This window comes from Lissotriton vulgaris, chromosome 4_1, assembly GCF_964263255.1.
Source record: "Lissotriton vulgaris chromosome 4_1, aLisVul1.2, whole genome shotgun sequence".
NCBI classification, from domain to species: domain Eukaryota; kingdom Metazoa; phylum Chordata; class Amphibia; order Caudata; family Salamandridae; genus Lissotriton; species Lissotriton vulgaris.
In genome coordinates this window covers 595,806,556-595,820,079 of record NC_141691.1, presented here as the reverse complement: position 1 = coordinate 595,820,079, position 13,524 = coordinate 595,806,556, and the positions used below count along the sequence as shown (strand labels likewise).

At 44.6% G+C, this 13,524-nt stretch overlaps 1 protein-coding gene across 2 annotated transcripts in view; it reads left to right on the top strand.

Moving 5' to 3' along the window:
- Positions 1–13,524, top strand: part of DPY19L1 (dpy-19 like C-mannosyltransferase 1) — a 477,954-nt gene that overhangs the window by 229,059 nt on the left and 235,371 nt on the right. The gene's annotated exons all lie outside the window — the stretch shown is intronic.

The following is a 13,524-nucleotide window of genomic DNA, read 5'->3' as shown; positions in this document are numbered from 1 at the left end:
ATTGATGGTCACCCACTGCCTGTACTTTTTAGTGTTATCAGGCAGTTGGGTCCTGGGGACCACCTCACAGGTTCTGCATCTCTGCGGGACCCCACCCACCTTGGGCACCTAAGGGCTACACTCGCCATCTGCCGGGGTGGAGCACCAGTGGGTGCTGTCTTTCCAAACTGTGGACACCGGGGATCAACAGACTTATGGGCCACTTCACCACATGTGAAGCACCTCATGGGTCCCCTGGTAACAGGTCTACCTGTCGGGCCCCTTGCTTCATCTCAGGGGGAGGCTTGGAACCCTGTCCCATGGTTCCCTTGGGAATTACTTTGGGGCCCTTTCTGGAACTCTCTCTGTTTACCCTCTCTTCTGATGGGGATCCTGTCCACTTTTGGCTGAGTCTCCCACGTGACCCTTGTAGACCCGGCTGCTCACCCAGCGGTCCTCCCCCTCGGCAAGCTTCCTAGGGTTAGTCAGCCTGCTATCAATAAGGTGCTGGCGTAGCTCTGGAAAACAATTACTTGACAAGTGCTCCCATGTTATTAAATCAAAGAGCCCCTCAAAATCATTAACTTTGTTACCCTTCCCCCAACCATCCAACGCTCTGCAAAAGAAACTTACATATTCTACTAATTGCTTGACTCCATCTTCTTGCAATTTCTAAACCTCTGTCTATGCAATTCAGGAGTCAACCCATACCTGGACATCAATGCATCGTTCATGTGGCTATAAGAATTATGGACTTCAGAGGGTAAGTCTAACAATGTATCCCGCCCCTCACTAAGGAACCATCCCCACAAACCAATCCTTCTCAGGGACCCAGTGGGAAGATCTAGCTAACTCATAGGCCTTGAGCCACTGCCCAATGTCATCATTCTTATAAAACTCTCTAACCACATCCTTAGGTGTGTACACCCTTGCTTCAACAGGCATTGACGGTGTGCTGCAACCAGAGGGAGTAATCTCTAAGCTCCTAGCTTTTAACTCCAACTCTCTCAAATTCTTCTCTTGATCCAGTTGCATTCTCCTTTCCTCTAGGGCCAATTTCCTATTCTTTAACTTCAGTTGCCCTCCCAATTTGAGCTTGGCCTGCTCCAATTCGTGCATCCTACTTTTCTCTCTGGCCTCCAACTCCTCTGGAGACAGGCTGGCAGAAACACTGCTACCTACTGGGGAAGCTGATATCCACCCCTCTGGACCCAGTGGCCCATCCAGCTGCTCATCTGCTTTCTCAGCCCCCCCCTCATTCTCAGGGGTATTCCTTGCTTTGACCCAGGCCCTCTGCGCTTTTTGGAACTCATCCTTCTTGGTGAGACCGGTCATAGCAACTTTAGATTTCCTGCAGAAGTGCTTTAGCTGTCTCACATTGTAGCTTTCTAGTTTCTCCTCTTCCCAATCGAAATCAACAGATGATATTGATGCTGCTTTATCCATGGTGGTTAAACCTGGCAGTTCTTGGCAAAAATAGAAAATCCCAGGAAAAACAATCTACCAAAAGTATGTTGTCGCGTTTGGTCTGCACTCACTAGTAGTGTTATGTTAGGTTATGTTATTTGGACTTGTAGAGCGCGCGATTACCCTTGGGTGTCCTGGCGCTAAGTACTGGTTTACCAGGGGAAGCTGAAAGAGTGCTACTGCGTAAAGAGCCATGTTTTCAGGCCTTTCCGGAACGAGAGGAGATCCGGGGCAGTTTTGAGGAAAAAGGGGCGCTCATTCCAAGCTCTTGAGGCACAAAGAGTGAAACTCCTGCCTCCCCAGTTTACTTTTTTTGACATGGGGACTTGCACTTGTTTAGCACTGGTGGATCGTAGCTTTCTACCAGGAACATATCAGTGAAACCTTTGCCTAAGAAACTCCGGACCAAAACCGTTAATGGCTTTAAAAACTATACAGAGTGCATTAAAGTGGGTTCTTTGTTTTATTGGAAGCCAGTGTAGCTTCTTAAGCTCTGCTTTCATGGAAGCAAATTTAGGTGTTCAGGACAGTAGCCTGGCTGCTGCGTTTTGGATTAATTGGAGCCTATTCATATGTTGTCTTTGTATGTTCAAATATAGGCTAATACAATAGTCCAAACACAATGTTATAAGGGCCATGACCACTGTCTTAAGATTGCTCTCGGTTAGGAAGATCTTGATTTTCCTTATGATTCTAAGAATCATAAAGCAGGCTGAGGTCACCAAACTTACTTGATCCCCCATGGTGAGTTTGTTATCCACTAATACCCCAAGGTTTTTGGCCTTCTTAGTGGGTATAGGGCAGAGGCCCAGATCTTCCGGCCAACCACTCCGGTGTCCACACATGTGGGTTATTCCCAAAGTTTAAGACCTCGGTCTTGTTGGAGTTAAGGCTTAAACAATTGGAGGACATCCAACTGGATATTGCACTCATGCATTCATGGAAGCGGTCCCCAGTCTCTTTCTCACCTCCCTTAGTCAGTGACAACACAATTTGTGTGTCGTCAGCGTAGGAGGTGAGCTGGAAGCCAAAGGATCTAATGACTTCTTCTAGAGTTGCCACATATATATTAAAAAGCGTTGGGCTGAGAGAAGAGCCATGTGGCACCCCACAATGGTTTAGATGAATTACCATCCAGATCTACAGTTTGGGACCTATCAGCTAGGAAAGACTATAGGAGTTTCCATGCTAGGCCTTCAATACCGATCACAGACAACCGGTCCATCAATAACTTATGATGGACTGTGTCAAAGGCCGCGGACAAGTCCAATAAAATCAGTACAGCACTACCTCCTCCATCTACGGCCTCTCTAATTTCCTCGGTGGATTTCAACAGAGCCAACACAGTGCTATGATCAGCCCTGAACCCATATTGTGATGGGTCCAGAGAGTTATTACGATGGAGAAATGCACTGAGTTGGATGTTCATCACTTTTTCCAATATCTTAGCAGGAAAAGGGAGCCGCGAGATTGGCCTGTAGTTGTTCACCAATCACTGTATATGAGTCACAAATGCAAGTCCAGAATCCTCACTGCTGACCACCAATGTTAGATGTGGGGGTTTCTGGTTGGCAGAGGTAGGTACCTTTGGCCAAGTAGGAACCCTTGCGTCTAGTCAGGGTAAGGGGGCACACTCCTAAAATAACCCCTGCTCACCCCCTTGGTAGCTTGGCACGAGCAGGCAGGCTTATCTCAGAGGAAGTGTGTAAAGCATTCGTGAACACATACAGTAACCCAGTGACAACACAACAGATGGACACCACACAAGTTGTAGTATAAAAATAAGTATTTTTATATAGACTTAACACAGGACCACAAATTACAAAAATCCACAATAGAAATAGCTTAGTTCTCTTTAGATGTAAAATGTGACACTTAAGGTTCAATGTACCTATACAATGAAAGTGTTGCAGGAAAGGTGATGCGTCTGTTTCTTACACGCAAGAACGGTGATGCGTCGTGTCCCTACTGATGCTTAGGAGATGCGTTGGTTATTCTCGGTGTGGGGAGGTGATGCGTCGGTTTCTTACTGCATTTCCATGGCGATGCGACCAGTAGCGCCGTGATGCGATGAAGATCCGGTGCAATGAAATAAAAATGGCGACACGATGCATGCACGCCCGACGGCCGTTCGGCGACTCAATAACTCTTCTGAGCCCGACAGGCCCTGTGGCACGCTTCTCCAGGGATGCGACGGCATCTGATGCAACGGCGACACTCTTCTCCACTGATGCCAGATGCTTCAGCGATGCAACAGCTGCAGGGGCAACACCCTTCTTCAATGATGCGATGACAGCGGCTGCGGCGGCGACATGCTTCTCCCTGGATGCGATGGCTTCTGATGCAACAGCAACACTCTTCTCCGGCGATGCGAGGCGCTTCTGCGAGGCAAATCGATATCAGTGACACTCTTCTCCAGTGGCTGCGGCGGCGACACACTTCTTGTTCGTGAGTCATGCTTCCAGCTCCTTTCAACACGCAGTCCCTCAGAAGGCCCAACACAACATCAGGCACTTCCAAAGAACTCTTGGGGATCTCGTGGGTGAAGTCTGTTGTCCCTAAGACTTCAGCAGGAGGCAAGCTCTAGCTCAAGCACTTGGAGATCCTTCACAAGTTGAATTAAAAATTAGCACAAAGTACCTCTCTCCTTTCTTTGGCAGTCAGGCAACCGCTGCAGGCCAATCTCTCAAACAGCACTCAGCTTAGGGATAGTCTCCTCCTTCAGTTTCTCTCTGGTTCCTCTCCTCAGCAAAGGTTCTTCTTGTTTCCCAATGTGATCTAAAGTTCTGGGGTCTGGGTCCCCTCTTTTATACTCATTTTTCCTTTGTTCTCTGAAGGTAGAGAGTCCTTTGCCTAGTCCAAACCAGTTCTGGTCAGTCCTGGAACACTTTGTTGACAAAACTCCTTCTTTCCTTTCACAGTGTAGGCCAGGGACATCAGACGCACCACAGGAGGTGGAGCCAGCATTGTGGAGGGAAGGCACAGCCCTATTCAGGTCCCTGGTGCAACTCCTCTCTCCCATCTGCATGCAGATCTCTCTGTTCAGCCCTGTGCTGACTCACCCTGTCTCCTGGAATCCCCCAGCCCCTGTCACTCAATCTCCAGACAAGGAATACACAACCTAACAGAGGCAGGCTTGGATAGTTAGGCAAGAAAATACCTACTTTCTAAAAATGGTATTTTCAAAGACAGAATCTTAAAACCACCTTCACTAAAAGATGCAATGTATCATTCTGAGTTCAGGCATACCAAACTCGAATTTCTACCCAGTTCCCTGAGTCAGTTAGGATTATAAGATGTAGTAATTAAACTGCCCATTCTGGTCTATGGGGAACAGGTAGCCTTGCAATAGTGAAACACGAAAATGGCTGTAATTCACTATTAGGACATGCCATACACACCAGGGCATGTCCTACCTTTTACCTACAATGCACCCTGCCCTTGGACCTAACATAGGGGTGACTAATATGAAGAAAAGGGAACGTTTAGGGACTGGCAAATGGGTGCACTTGCCCAGTCAGCATGGCAGTACCAGACTGCACACAGGTTCTGCTATGGCAGATGTGAGACACATTTTTACATTCTGCTTCTGTGGGTGGCACAACCAGTGCTGCAAGCCCACCAGCAGCATTTGGTTTACAAGCCTTGGGCACACTCAGTGCACTGTACTAGGGTCTGACAAGTAAACCAAACCAGCCAATTATGGAGTCACTAATCCATACATCAATTTACCATAGGGAGCACTTGCACTGTGGCACTGGACATCAGTGGCACAGTGCCCAAAGCATCTATAACCAGCAAAAACTCATGAGGCAACAACAAAAAATGGAAGGGAGACCCATGCCAGGGTGCCAGGTCTAACAGGAGCCAATCCAGAAAATGACTTGTTTAAGGATCACTTTATCCTGGGCCTTCGGCTTTCAGATACTAGTGAGTTTGTTCTTTTCTACTGTTGTAATTCTCCACAGTGCTTAATTTTCTTAGCTAAGTAATGTGATTTGATCAAAGTGTATATTTATGTACTAGGCCAGTGACTTTATGGATCTCCCTTAATCAGGCAGGTAGTGATGCCTTCACATAGGTTTTCCCCTGAGGCCAGTTTTCATCGGGTTAGTGTGTGTTTTGGGGATTGGACTAGAATGGTATTTCCATAGTCCAGTCTTTATGGCACCGTAGCATTTATCACTGTTTCAGGTCATTATCAGGCAAGAAGGGGTTGACACCTCGGCTCATTTGGCATTCTGTCAGATGGTACCAGGGCAGCCTACGAAGCTAGTCAAGGTTAACAATTCTTCAGCTAGCGTCGGGGATGCATTAGGAGCAGTGCTTAATTTGTAAAATATTAAGTGCCAGCGCTATGACCGAGAGGCCACTGCAGCTTGCACCACCCAACGCCCCTGTCATTGTTGCCAAAACAACTGTTAACCATCTCTCTTGCATGTAAATGCAACAGTTCAGATTATTCCAGGTCCCCAAATCTAAAGGAATGGCTGGGGAGGCTGGTATTAGTAGTTTTTTTTAATGTATATTGTTTTTCTAAACAACTGTTGCACTGCTAATCTCTAAATTACATGAGCAGCGCCACCTTGTGGCAGACTGCCCTAAATGTGGTGTTGACAATTAAGTGACTGTGCCGAGCACCAGAAACCAAATAAGTGCCGGTGCTCAGCACCGGGAAAATCCGGCTCCAATTAAGCACTCATTAGGAGAGAAATTAAGAAATTCAGTCTTTTGGGAATTGAATTTGAACAGTGCAGGAACTAGAACAGACCTTTTGGAAAACCCCTTAGGAGACTTTTAGAGAGTTTAAGAATACATTGTCTACTTTAATCACTTGCGAACGGTCTCCAAGTATGACTTTAACCACTCTAGAACTATCCTTTCGAGGCCCATAAGGTTATTCAAGAGGCGGATAAGAATCTCATGATTGACCTATTTAATGCCGCTGAGATGTCAAGTAATATCTGCAAGCATGAGTCTCAGTTATCCATATTTCTGACTGTATCATCTGTTTGTTTGAAGGAGGGCTTCCTTTGAGGTCTACCCACCTCAAACCTCTGACTGAAGCTCATCGATCAGATTGTTGTGTTTTATAGATTGATTAGGTTGGGAGTTGGTGCAGCACTCTAGTATTTTGGCCAAGAATGAGGGTCCTGAGACCGAACAGGTGATTGTTGAGGTCCTTACTCTATTTCTAAGGGAAAATACAGAAGTCAGAACATTTTCATATCAGAAGGTGATGAGTAGATTATCACAAACATTAACAAACAATATAAAGAACAGATAATTTTATTTCGGAGTCGCACAGTTACAGTTTTTTTGGGCCAAATGTATCAAGAAAAAGAAGAGGTGGAAAGTTTGGAAGTGACATTTTGTAAGTCATAGAAAGAGAGTACTAAATATTAAAATAAGCATTACTACCATCACATGAGTCTAGAAATTATTATTTTCAAATGAGAAAGATATGTCCATTATAAGGGACTGGTCTTACTAACTAAAATAACCTAACTTATTTATAAAGAACATATTCATCTTTGGGTATCTTGGCGCTGAAGTAAGAGTTTTATTACTACCCAACTCAGTGGTACTCATTTTATTGATCTCAAAAGGATAAATGGCTGTGTGGACCCTCCTGGGTTCGAACCTATGAGCATGAGGTCAAATAGAGTGCATCCATTTGTCCACTGAGCCACCAGACCCTAAATTATAAACACTAAAAACAATAGAAAATGTATTCTAGAGAACTGTATAACCTTTTGAACTTCTCAACATTTTGAAAGGATCAACCAACGTATGGCAAGAATGGAAGCGTTTTGGAGGAAATATAATTTACAACCAGGGAAGCTCTTTTGTTTAGTCAGCAGCGTTCCTATGTGTTTAAAAAGCTGTTCACAACAAGCATTTGCAATGCAATAGCTCTCCATTCACAAAAGTTTAAGCTATTGGAATTTTAAATGACAAAGCCTTTTATGTATGTTTTAAAATCTAGAACATAAATCAAAGGCATTGTCATTTACAATGCCAATAGCTCAAACTCGAGGAAATGCAAGACCTATTGCTTCTCAAGTGCTTGTTATAAGTGGATAGGTTCTTCTGGCCAATGACAGAGCTGTGATAAAGTACTTGTGCATTCCATCGGTTAGTGCTCCTGGCACTCCTCAACGACAAGCAAGGAAGCAGGCCTTCCTCCTTCCGCCTCTAGCCAGACACTGGAGGGAGTACGTGCTGAGCTAACAGATTGAAAGAGGGCAGGGACAGAGTTCAGGTGGAACTCCTCTTTCACCAGGCATGAAGATCTTCTCAAAGAGGTCTAGCTCTATGGCCACTGCTGTTCTGAACTAGGCCCAACCTCCATGATGCATGATCGCCCCGCTTGATATTGCTGTATTAGCTGGGTGAATAGGGACTTATATGTTATAACTGACTTACTCATGACGATTCCCAACAATCCAGATGCAAAATCCATAAAAGTAACAGTTCAGATTATGTGTGCCCTCACATATGACCCGGGCTCCAAAAACATCACCCACAAAGCGGAAAATTAAGACACGAAAGGACAGATCAGAAAGGTGCCTTAAACACCAGATGTCATGAATGGACTGACTCCGCACGAGGCTCGACACGATCTGCTTGCCATTCAATATGTTGTCAGTCAGCTCCCAAGAGACAGGACTTTGCTCCTGCACAACTTCCATTAGTGCAGAGTCAATATTTGGCTGCACACTAGGCGTTCCAAGTGCTAGGTCGTAGAAAAGGATACCAACATTGAAAACTAGTGCATAATTCCGTTAAAAAACAGCAATAAGTGGTGCAAATATATATTCTCTGGAACCCTTGCATAAAGTGGCAACATACAGCATTTTTGGACACTTCAGTTACCAAGCGACGTTTACAGCAGATCAGGCTGCAGTGAAGTCGAGAACCTGAGAAAGTAGCTCTTGCAGTGAGCTAGACATCAGCACTACAATTACAAGTACATCTTAAGACTATCCTCAGCCCCCGAGATGGTTTCCACAGTAGACCAACTGTCTGCAGAGTTGCAGCAGGCCTTACTAGACACAAAATCAACCCTGGCAAAAATGTTCAATCCAACCCCACACTGCAAGAGGCCGTGACCAGCCTGGGGCAGTGGGCATATGGTTGGGCCATGTCAGTTCAACCTGCTCAGAAAGCAGCAGTCAGCCTTCAACCTACGTGTGAAATACCAGCCACGGTCTGTAATCCAAGGTAGTCTTAAAACACTCCCAGGTCGGTCTGTCACTCACAAGATCTGCCCTGATCTTACTTACACAACAGCACCTCGTGGACAGGCTATGCAACCCGAGCTCTAATGGCAACCTAAAGTGGTTCACATTTTATAAAAACAAATAAAAAACCTCCTCTCAGTCAGGGATTATTAACTATCAGCCTTATTAGTCAAATTCTGGGCAAACACATAGTTATGATTACACGTGAGCACCTCAAAGGCTACCACCCGTTCTGCTGAATTCTTTCTACCTGCTACATGCGATATTAGTAATTTGAGGACCTGGGGCCAGATGTAGGTGGCCATTTACCGACCGGTAACGGCCGATTTCGGCCGTTACCGACCGGTAAATGGTCATCTGTGATGTAGGGGCCCTATTTTACCGATTCAGTAAATTTACAGAATCGGTAAAATACCGAATCAGTATTTTGACCGATTCGGTAACTTGCAGATGTAGGTGGGACTCTTCTGAGTCCCACAGACCTTACAGAATCGGTATTTTACCACCCAATCCAATTGGGTGGTAAAATACTGAATCCAGGTGTGCATGATGTGCATGCACACCTATGCCATGTGACAGACAGACATGCGCTTAGGGCATGTCTGTGTGCCACATGTCACACGTGCCTGAATTCGGGGTGCTTGAGGGTGTCAAAGTACACCCCCTGCACCCTTGCAACATTCGGTATTTACCGAATCGGTAAATACCGATTCGGTAATGCCCATTGATTCCTATGGGCTTCAATGCCCATAGGAATCAATGGGCATTATACAGAATCAGTAATTCAATTACCGATTCAACCTAATTCTCCCCCCTTCTATTTTACCGATTCATAAATACTGAATCGGTAAAATTCGGTATTTATGAATCGGTAAAATATACTTACCTACATCTGGCCCTTAGTCTGTAACAAACAGGCATTACCACTCAAAAAGTGGACATTACCATAGCACGTCCAGATTCTCAGATGTTGTTGGATGTTCACTGAATCAAAGACCAGGAATACGTTTATCCAAAAATGATGTGCAAGAGCACCCAATAGTTTCATTAGTTGAGCAGTAGGGGGTTTGGATGGATGGACGGTGATCTGTGTGCACGGGCTACAGTAATCTGATCTTGGGTTGTGTGACACAGTACTCAGTGCGAGGTCACCACAAGGGACTTGGAGCTGTGAATGTCTGAGCCTGGTTACTAGCAGACGGTGGTATCGTAGAAGGGGGGCCATGGCAGAGGGTGTCTGGGCAGAGGCTGAAGCTGGACACCAGGAGGGTGTCTGTTCTGTTGCAATAGCAGTCAGCTAGGAACGAGGGTTCGTGTGGAAAAGTTTTTACTCACCGAACTTAAGGGAAAGCATGAGACCCAACTCTATAAGCCATTGTCCGAAGGTATTGGGGCCACAGCAACCCAGCATCTTTCTCCAGCCTCCCGCTTTGCAATCTTTCTAGGAGCTCCGCCCAGTAGAGGCTCCCGAACCTCTTCTTCCGCCATTCTTGAGGATCGACTCAGGCTGAATGGTCATGTAAGACAGAACAAATTTAGTCTTGTGAACACAAGAGTAGAAACAAGTTTAGCAACAGGAAGCACTTAGGGGAGGTGGCTTCCGCGGTGGACGCCATATTGGACTACCTCCGTTTTGATTCATTTTAGAAAACTGAAATAGGCCAACGATCGGCGCCTTGGCAATGAAACAAAGAGAAAAGAATGATCAAGCTGGTATTTTATTTGAGCGATGTAGAGTTTGTTTTTATGATCGTAAAGAGAATTAGCTTTCTGTATAAAATATTATAAATATTACCTGCACATTTCTAGCTTGGTTGTCAATAAGAAATCTGTAGTTACAAGTCTAGGACTGAGCTTTGATTTTCAGTTTTTCTCATTCCATACTAAACGAAAAATGTAAAGGATAATACATTTACCATAGTGAACAGCCATTCTTATTATGCTTTGACAAGAAGATGTTGCAAACTTGCGATCTGCAGTTTACTGTCTGATAAAGTCACAGCAATGTATGCTGACTACCGAAAGGAAAATCAGAAATAATCCCTAATTCATTACATGAGAGACTTTGAAGCTGGGGAACCATGTTCGGGTCTGGTGAGTGGCTCAAAACATCCTGTGAATCTGGAAAAATCACTTACTCTCCCCGTGCCTAAAATATTTTCAATGCAATAGGTCTCACATTTGAATGCAATTTCAAAGCAGCGTCCGCCATTGTTCCAGCTGCTTCAAAAGGGAAATCGGGCACGGCGAGCTGAACGTCAGTAAAGCACTTTGTGCCTGCAGCAAGAGAAACTCAATAAAGAAAGTAGTACTTACACACTTAAGAACAAGTACAGAGTAATAAATGAAGTAAATGAGCCAGTCAAGTTACAGATGAAGACAAGGCTGTAGTAAGGAGGGACTAAGAAGCCTTGATACGAATTAGACGGCAGCAGTTAGGAAGGACACGTACACAAGCCAATGTCAAACATGGGTGGACAGTGGGAGGGGCTTCTCTTCCATACTCCGCTACAGTAGACTCGCTGAGCAGTGCATGTGCGCTGACTCAGGCTAGACCTAAAAATAAGAGAATGAATGCGTTATCAGGTGAATCATCACCATTCACTGGCCTCTGAGAAAATGCAAACATAGTATTTATATTTTACAATACATATGCCTCACTGTAATATGCACATATTGCACACCCAGTGTAAGCTAGGTGTGTAGCCCACCTTAGTGTACAGCGGTCTATGGGAAATTCCAGCTTGTAATTACAGGTAAAGTTAGCTGGTTGTAAAGTCTAAAATGTATTTATGGTCATCCCTATTGGCATGCTATCTTTAAATTGTGTTTGGAACCCTGTTGAGAATGCAAGAAATTGGTTAGGGTCAAATTTTGGATAGCATGGTTAAGTGAGGAAGGTGCTATTGCTCTTACATTTGAATAACATCTTATCACATACCGTCTACTTAGATTGTCCATCTCCTACTGAGCAGGTCTTGCACACATTGGAAGTCAAAGGATCATGCAATTTCTTCACTGATAGGATGGAGGAATTTAAATAATGTTGTGAGCTTTTAGTTTTCTTTGGTCGACTAAGAAAGGGCAGGCTCTTTAAAACCCAGACTTGCCCAGTTGCAGCCAATGTCTCTGCTCAAGCCCTTTCTACCAACTAGTGAAGTAGTTATTCGCTTTAGCCAACCTTGACCTAAAATAAACTGGTCTATATGGCGACCAGGCATGAATTACATCAGCTGCACTTGGCCCTTGCTGTCATATATGATCTGCCTGGTTCTTCAGCTGTTAGTTCAGTGGATTTATTCAACTTGAACTAAGAGTACCTAATCAGGGCCCTGTAGTGCTTGAAAACTAAGCCCCAGTGACTAGCTTACGTCCATCTCTTCTACATTGAAATTATCACCTCGGTAAGGTAAACACTGTTCTATTTCCCCTCTTTCGCATAGAGCAGATCACCCAACAGAGTGCCTCCTCTCGCGACTGCTCTTTGATCATGCCATCAAGCCTTCTACTGCCTGATCTAGCGTGTTGGTTTACTACAGGTTTTATATTGTGGAATGATACAGGCAGCTGAATATTCACTCAGATAACCTGTTGCTGTCTGAAAGCTTGCCACAATAGATGGGCCAACTCTTGATGGAAATCCTTAACATGTTAGTGTCTAAGGCTTGGTGGTAAACTGGAACAAATCTGTTATGTATCACTGCAGGGTAGTGATCTGGAGGAGAGTTTGCAGTCCCAGCTATGGGTGGCTGAGGACAGTTTTCAGTGCTTTGTAATGCAGGTCACTGTAGACCCTCTTCCATATTGGGAACTTAAGTTGGCATATTAGAGAGGCGAAACCTGTGCATGCTGCAGCATGAAGTACTCTTTGCGAATGTGGAACCACAGTAATGGTTTCCAGCTGCTACGTAAGAATCCGGGTCAAAGGATCTCCACTATACTCTTTCTCCCAGCAATTCAGGAATAGAGTTCTGCAAGCTTCCATGGACGTTCTTTTGACCCGGATACTTATGTAGCAGTTCCAGAGAACTAGCCATTTCAGCAAATTTGCGAATAATTCAAATGAAATATTTTCGAAAGACGGACCGTCTATGGAGGATGGGTAGGATTATTTTTGCCAATTACCTGATATTGGGATGGGACATTCAAAATTACTGGTTGCGGGCATCGCATACTTAGTGAGCTGTTCTTTGTTGGAAAATGTAACTGTCCACCAAGCTGGTACTACTGGCTATCATGGAGGAAGAGAGACATAAACGGGAAGTATGATCACTTATGGTTTGATTCCTACTCAGCAAAAGAAATATTGCTCAATGTTGGCTCTTATTGAATGGCTCTCTCTCTCCACTATTCCCTTAGAAGGATACAAAGGATGGACAGGTGTTTTATACGGGGGGAATTCACCTGTGCAGCAGGAAAATGTCCCTGTAAGAATGCTGGGGTCTGTGGTGGGAGTATTTTCGAATTCTGTCGGACAAGCCTTTTTATGTGGTGTATCAAGACGCTCTTTTTATAGAGCTGCTCTGCGTACATGAGCTTGTGTGCGGTGAAGTTTTCATGAGTGCCTTGGTATTATAATGATATTTGCTGCTGTTTATGGCCTGAGAATTGTTGTCTTCGAATCTATTAAACACAATAAAAACAAACGCTTAATTAAAGAAAGAAAATCCAAACATAAAAAGATGGGTTTGAATAATACACCCCTCAGTCTTCCACTCCCTACTCCCTGAGTGTTGAGCAATGCTGGACTAGGCCAGTGCTGAAGCATATTTCTCAAAGGAGATAACATCTCACAGTACTCCAAAATAATGCTCAGAAAGAAGTGAATCTA